The 7,532-nt window shown below is 49.7% G+C and overlaps 1 protein-coding gene across 1 annotated transcript in view; it reads left to right on the top strand.

The window, feature by feature from the left end:
- EDC4 (enhancer of mRNA decapping 4) overlaps positions 1–7,532 on the top strand; it is a 227,228-nt gene that overhangs the window by 44,694 nt on the left and 175,002 nt on the right. The window lies entirely within an intron of this gene.

Below are 7,532 nucleotides of genomic sequence, written 5' to 3'. Positions count from 1 at the left end.
AAGGGACCTTAAAAGCTCACCCACTTCCAACAGCCTGCCATGGGCAGGGACACCTTCCAGTAGACCAGGTTACTCTAAGCCCCTGTGTCCAACCCGGCCTTGAACACTGCCAGGGATGGGGCGGCAGCCACAGCCTCTCTGGGCAACCTGTGCCAGGGCCTCAACACCCTCACAGGGAAGAACTTCTGCCTAAGAGCTCATCTCAATCTCCCCCTCTGTCAGGTTAAAACCATTCCTTTGTCCTGTTCCTACAGGCCTTTGTCCAAAGCCCCTCTCCAGCGGTTTTTGTCTGTACAGAAAGATCCAGCTGTTGGTCAGTCTGATTCCCAGGGCAAAGTAAATGAAAATACGTTTTTGGCCATTAAAACCAGCTGGAGCAGCTGGACAGAGCTATAAACTTCTTAAAACCTGCACCCCACTTCCTGCAGCTGCAAAACCTCTGGCAAAACATTGCGGAACCCTCCAGTTATGCCACCCCTGCCCACCATCCCACCTGGGCACTCAGGTGCGTCTCCTCATCCCATTGAATGATGAAATACTGGCTGTCTCAGGTTGGAGCATTCCAGACTCTGGGCCCATGAAGGGACCTGAGTTTATAATCTCTGTGGTCTTACTCAGCTACCTCACACTAGCAACTGCTTTTAACACAGCTTTTTATTCATGACCCCATGTCATGAATTAAACCCCATGTTAAGCCCCATGAAACCCCCTGTTAAGCTTTTTCATGGGAACCCCATCCCACCCTGCATACAAAGAGGACATCCAGGCTGTGTCACATATGTGCTATCCTCTTCCTCCTCATCTCAAAATGCTTGATTTCTGGCATGGAGTTGTGTATGTTACGAAGATCCTTCAATGAGGGGTGTTCATCCCTGCACAAAACGAGGCTGGGAAGCATCCCATGGTTCCTCCCATGGACTAGATGTGGTTATGACTCAAAATGTTTTGCAATCAACTTTTGACATCTTCTGGCCAGAAATAGGACTGTCATTGCCAGAACATCCATTTTTCTCTGTATATAGAATTAGGTTGACTTGCATCCCTCACCCCAGAAAAGCTGTGGAGATGCATGATGGGCGACATCATCAGCTTGCAGGGGAAGAGGTGCACATCTAAAAAGACCTGCCACCCATCACTGTTGGTCCTGAGCATCCAGCACAGGGAAGTCCGAGACACATTACTGGGCCATGGCCTGGATCCAGCAACAGGAACACTTAGAAATGATATTCCACACCCTCCCAAAGCTCATAAAATTAGACATACTGTGGGGGCAGCTGCCTTCAGGACTGGTGCTGCTGTTACCCCTGGTTTTACAACCAGATCATGATAAAGCAGAATCTGTAAGAATGCTACAGCATCCACAGCAGAAAAACCCCCACCGAGGTGCAGATGCATCCCGACTGTGAGCTGGAGGCTCTCAGTGGCCTGTGCCTTCCCAGAGCAGGGCTGCTTTGCTGGAGGTTTGGTGGTTGGAGAGGGAAGCTGGCCCATGCGGGGACCAGCGGTGAGATGCGGGGTCAGCAGTGGTCTGGAGATCCCATCCCCAGGAGCGGGTGACAGTTCCATGGACCTGAATGTCAACAGGATGCTCATACACACAGCTCAGATGGTGCCTGTGCACTTCCCTCAGTTGGAATAGCCATGCAGCTTTCTGCCTCCTGTTTGGTGATTACAGCCTGACCTTCAGGGTGGGGATCATCACCTGGCATACACACAGCTATGGGTTTAGGATTTTGTTTGTTTTGATTTTTTTCCTGGCTGCAGAGAACCTAATCTGCCTGGAAAAACAAGGCAATTTTTCATTATTTCATTATTTACTTTGAGTGTGTTGAGGTGCTGGCACAGGTTGCCCAGAGAAGCTGTGAAGGCTCCATCCCTGGCAGTGTTCAAGGCCAGCTTGGACGGGGTCTGGAACAACCTGGTCTGGTAGAAGGTGTCCCTGCCCATGGCAAAGGGTTGGAACTGGATGAGCTTTGAGGTCGTTTCCAACCCAAACCAGTCTGTGATTCCACGATTCTATGTTGCTGCCTTCTGCAGGGGATGCGTGGTGCTGCAGAGCTATCTCGGGAGCTGAGCTCCTGCATCACCACCTGAGACCAAGCTGAAGGAGCAGAGGGATGGCTTTGGAGGTGGCTGGGAGGTGCTGCTGCACCCCCTGATGCTATTCTCATGTTCCAGATGAAGCTGCAGGATGTCATGGAAACATACATGTCTCTGATGAAAGACATCTCCCAGATGAAGGAGCTGCTGGTCAAAATTGAGAGACACTGCTCTCATGGAGGAGGTGAGACAGCAATTTGGGAGGCCCTGAGGCTTCACCTGGGAGGACTCTTCTGAGGTATTTTTGTGGTGTGGTGGATACTGATGCCCATTTGAGGCCCAGCAATGAGCTGTGTGCCTTTCTGGGTCTGAGCAAGTCCCAGGGCTCCTGCTGTGCTTGTGAGCATGGGCAGGTTTGCAGAACAGGCCATGTTGTGGATTTTGGTCCTGGCTCCACAGGGACTGCCACTGGCTTCTTCAAATTCTGTTTCCTTGAACTTTTCATCAGCAGTGTTGTCCCCAGGGAGCAGTGGCACTGCTGTCACACCAGCCTGGGGACACATTGCCTGGAAGAGATGTGGCAGGTACAACTATCCCGATGGAGTCCTGACAAAGCCCTGACAAATGAGGAAGCTGGGTCCTGAGCCCACTGGGGTTATGTGACTATTTCTGACCACAGACTGGACTAGGGTATAAATGGAGCTCTACCAGACAGCTGTTTGGAGTTGTTCCTCATTGAAGCAACAGGTCTGCAGTAAGGGATGCTGTCCAAGGAAGCAATTTTGAGATTGAGAGCCATCCATTTTTAGGTGAGGGATTGCACATTTTGGATCATTGGCCATAAACTTTAAGAATCAGCAATGCAGTGACAAATCCATGTGATTTCCTGAAGCTGCAGTTGCTGTTGGTGGAGCTTTAATTGAGTTTGAGCAATAAATGCCGTTTAGCCTCAATTTATTGGTTGCATGGCAGAGGGAATCACACCTTTGGGCAGCAGGTTCAAGGGGCTCCCTAGCAGTTCTGCCTGGCAGGGATGAAGGCACTGGAGATTGATTCCACTGCTCCGCTGCAGGGCCAGGAGGTTAATTTATCCTGCCTGCGAGCCTGCTTCCTGGAGGACTGGCCACCAGCTGGCAAAGGGACTATTCCCTAGGATCATCTTACCCTCTGTCCCTACTCCTCCAGTAGCAACGAGCCAAAGCTGAGAGTGTGGCAACTGTGGAAGCAGCTCTCAGACCAAAGCATTACGCCTGTGCTGAGCTATGTGCAGAAGGAGATGGCAGTTTCTGAGCTGAAAACAGCCTCAAGACCTGGGAGAGGAAGGTGGCACTTGCTGAAGCTGGGCTAGGTGTGCAGGAGCCTGAACGTGTTCCAGCTGGGTGCTGGTGGTGCAACGTCTGTGCCTGCACACCCTGGGCACCAGCGCGCTCACTCCAGACCAGCAGGCATCCGTGCAGGAGTCCTCGCACTGCGGTTTCACCGGTGCTGGCAGAGCTGGAAGCTCTTCCTGTTTATGGAGGAGTGATCGCTCTGTGCCCAGAGGTTGGAGGCTGAATTTCAATGACTGAGCTCAGGGCACAAGCCGAGGCAAGGACACAGCTTGTAATTTGACAGGAAGCGCCATCTGGCTGTTGCTGTGCTGAAACCTGATGTATATTAGGAGAAGGGAACCTATGGCATCCCAGTAATTTCAGGTTTGCATATGCAACCTGCACCGGGGTCTTTTCCAGTGCCCCAACAGCTCCACAGTGCTTGTAGTCCTCTTTGATGACCTCAGACATTTCTTACTCACATGTATCTTGACTCCTCCCTGATAAGGACAGGCTGGCCAAGATACAATCATGGTTGCATGGTGAGGTTGCAAGAATGTCTTTGACTCTTCTACTGCCCAACTCCTGCAGCCTGGGAGGAGATGGAGAGATAACACAGAGGAGCACAGCCAAAGCCTGCAGGTAGCAGGACATGTCTGTATCTTTGCCCCACGTGCACAGCAGTGTGAGGAGAAAAGTGGAGGGATTGTGTGGGATGAATAGTGAGGTCCTGTTCCTTGATACCCTGTGGTCCTCAAGTGGAAATGGCTTAGCTGTGGCTGGGACAGGGAAGGCCAGCCCAGCACTCAGCACCTTAGCACACAAAACTGCAAGGCATAGGGCTTCTGTAATCCTGCCTTTCTCAGAGGTTAGAACTGTGTGGATTTGGGCTTGACCCAGTGCTCTGAGCTCAGAAACAGGGGTCTGGCTGAAGGACAGCGGGCTGTCTTTGCACAAGCAGATTCCCTCTCACACAGCTGCTCCCCTTGGCCAGGAGAACCAGGCTCTGGCTTGCATGCAGCAGTGCCCAGGGTCCTGCCAGCCTTACAAGCTGAAGAGCAGCGGGGGCTTAGGGGACTAAGGAATAAACCTGTAGCTGTCCCTGAGGTAAGGGTGAGCCTTCTGGCCCCTCTCAGGCAGAACACATCCAACACCCCTCTGTCATGCAAGGACCTGTAGGTTTCTCTACAGTGCTGCTGTCTGGGGTCTCCAGACTTCCTGTGGCATTCAGGGGAGCTCTCCTTAGCATGCCACAGCAAGCACCCTTCTCAGAGAGGAGCAGGAAGATGGAGGAGCATCCAGTACAGCATCTCAGCCCAGGCTACATGCAGCTTTCTCCACAACATATCACTGCTGTCTGAACATATTAAGGCCTTTTCATTTCTCCTCTTGAAGATGTCCCTGCAAAGCTACTGCAGAGCATAGAACCACATCAAGAGGCCTGGTAATGAGCACTAGGCTTGTTTGATGCTGCAAGGTGGGCAGAAGAAGTTGCAGAAGCCAATCCTATAGGAAAGTTTGCTGTCAAGTGTCTGAATGTAGCACCCTACAAGCTGCAATGATATGAAACCACTTCTGCATTAAATAATAAAGAGACCTGTAGCTGTGTTGTGAGATCATCTCACAATAGAGGGGAGATCATCTGTTGTGAGACCAATCTCACAGAGGGGAGATCTGAGGCAGAAGTTCTTCCCTGTGAGGGTGCTGAGGCCCTGGCACAGGGTGTCCACAGAAGCTGTGGCTGCCCCATCCCTGGGAGTGTTCAAGGCCAGGTTGGACAGGGCTTGGAGCAACCTGCTGTAGTGGAAGGTGGCCCTGCCTGTGGTGGAGAGTTGGAACTGGATGAGCTTTAAGGTCCCTTCCAACCCAAACCAGCCTGGGATTCGGTAATGCTCTGGTGATCAAATCTGACATGTTCACACAAACTGTCCTTTCTGTCTGGGCAAGTCCTGGTAATCAATGTGGGAGGAACCAGAGGCGATTCCCTGGGAGACATGGGAGTGCAACATCTCCGGCTGTGTACTGGCCACAGAAGAGAGCAAAGCAATGTGAGCATACAGGGCAAATCATTTCAACATGACATGCATGAACCAACCAGACCTTCTGATCACAAAAGGATACTTCATTTACCTAAGGAAACAACAAGATGGGAGCTGTTACCCCTTTCCCATGCAGCTGGTGCAAGTATAAGTGTCTTTTGGACTTTTGTCCCCAAGCCCGGTTCCCTGTTGTGAAGCATGTCTCTTCAGTCCTCTCCTTAGTATTGTGCTTCTTTTGTGTTTTCAGGTCACAACACTCCCCTTGCTGCCAGACTTAGCACAAAGGTCCTGATCGGCCAGATGTCCAACAGGAACAATGCACCTTGTCTTTGCTGAGAAACACTGAGAGAAAACAGCTTTTGACCACTGGTGCCTTCAAGTCTTACAGGATTACTCACTGGTGGTTTAAATCCTGCCTTGGAGACAAAGGAAGGCAGAAGGCAGAGGGCAACTAGGTTTGGGGCAGGTCAGATGACAAAGTCTCGAAGCTGAGTCCTTCTAGTGGTAGTAGTCCTGGTATGTATGATGTCCTGGAAGTACAGCAGAACCTTTAGCAGAGGGTCCAGGGCACGGCTGATCCCACACAAGAATGTCACTGTAGCTATCAAAAGGCCATTTCCGTAGGCAGAACAGTGGCATCTGTCAGGAAAAGCAAACAGCAGTTAACAGGAAAAGTCTGGTCAGTCGGTAATGCCATTCTCTAAGGGATGTGCATGCCCTTAAATGGAGGATAGATCCATACTGAATTAACTTCTCTATTGTAAGGATGATGACTCGATTTATTTCTAAAGGGTGCCCTTGCCAAAGGACTCTGTGCCTGTATGCTTCATAATAAAACAATTTAAAACCCTGTTAATGCTGAAATCTTACCAGGCTAGCACAGGAAGGATAAAGAAAGGGTCTTCCCACAGAGCCAAGAGCTGCCAAGTTTACAGTCACCATGGGAATGGAAAGTTTTAAATTATTTTTAAAGGTTGGAAGAGATTTAATGGGAAGGATTACAGAGGACCACAGGTTTTGCGCTCAGAAATCACTGCTGTTTGATCATTACCTGAGGAAATCTGCCTGAGGAAATCTGCCTCCTGACAATGCTCAAAAGCTTTCAAAGTAGTGGCAGGCTCATTGTGGATCATGTGGCTTAGTTTGCCCTCATTGTGCTGGTTACAAACCCCTTCCAGCTCTGGTCTCACTTGCTGAGACTGGAAGTCCAGGTACAAATGTCTCTGACCTGTGTTTTCTCACCATCTCTAGATGTTCAGCAAAGCCTCCAAAGCCTCAGGAGTTACCTTCCTGATGGATTTACAAACAAGGGATGCTGGATGCTTGACTGGCTTTTGTGACAGAAATGAAGGATGCTCTTCATGACACAGTAGGAATTACACTGCCATGGACCCTGAATCTAGAACACAGCCTTGCCTGGTTTATCCATGTTGGAAAATCAGAATTGACAGTTTTAACTGCCAGCCTAAAACTACAATCTTTGTACCTTTAATTGTTAAATACCATTAACATAACAGTAGCAAGAGCTCTCATCAGTGCCCTGATGGATTTCTGTTTGCCGGCACATTCTGCATTTTAATGCCAATCTTCCCATACCTGAAAAAGCAGAGCAGTAAACATCCTAAATGGAGCATCTTCAATGAGATGCCAGTTAATGGAAAAGACAGGATCAAGAGCCTGACATGCACTGTTCTGTATGTTTATGTCTTGTACTGGCTCTGTACAACAGCAGGTAGAGGTATAGTTGAGTGAGCATGAAGGACCCAAAACTAGTGTGACTTAGTTGACTGGTTTTCTTCATAGTGGTGAGAAACTTAAGGTAAGGGAATTCAAAATGGAATTCCTGACTGAATTACCCCTTTTTTAGTTTAAAAACATTACCCCTTATGCTATCGCAATGGGAATACTTGAGATTCACAGCTTCTGCCAGGCCAGCAGTCTATGGCACCATTCCCACCAGCCAGGACCTCTGTCCTAATTATGATTTTTCCAGTTTTGATCATCTGTTTTCCTGAAGGTCCCATCTCTTTGATCTTAACAGCAAGGGTTGGGAGCATGCGAAGAGAAGTCTCCTTAACACTCCAGTCCCTGCCTTTTATCGGAGCACCACTGGCTTCTCAGGGCTTCCCCAGAGCAATAGCTG

Source organism: Pezoporus flaviventris, unplaced genomic scaffold (assembly GCF_033815535.1).
Source record: "Pezoporus flaviventris isolate CSIRO_AGI_PZ_B2104156 unplaced genomic scaffold, CSIRO_AGI_Pfla_v1 ptg000054l, whole genome shotgun sequence".
Taxonomy (NCBI): domain Eukaryota; kingdom Metazoa; phylum Chordata; class Aves; order Psittaciformes; family Psittacidae; genus Pezoporus; species Pezoporus flaviventris.
The sequence above is the reverse complement of the archived record's forward strand: the minus strand, read 5'-3'. Positions and strand labels throughout refer to the sequence as shown.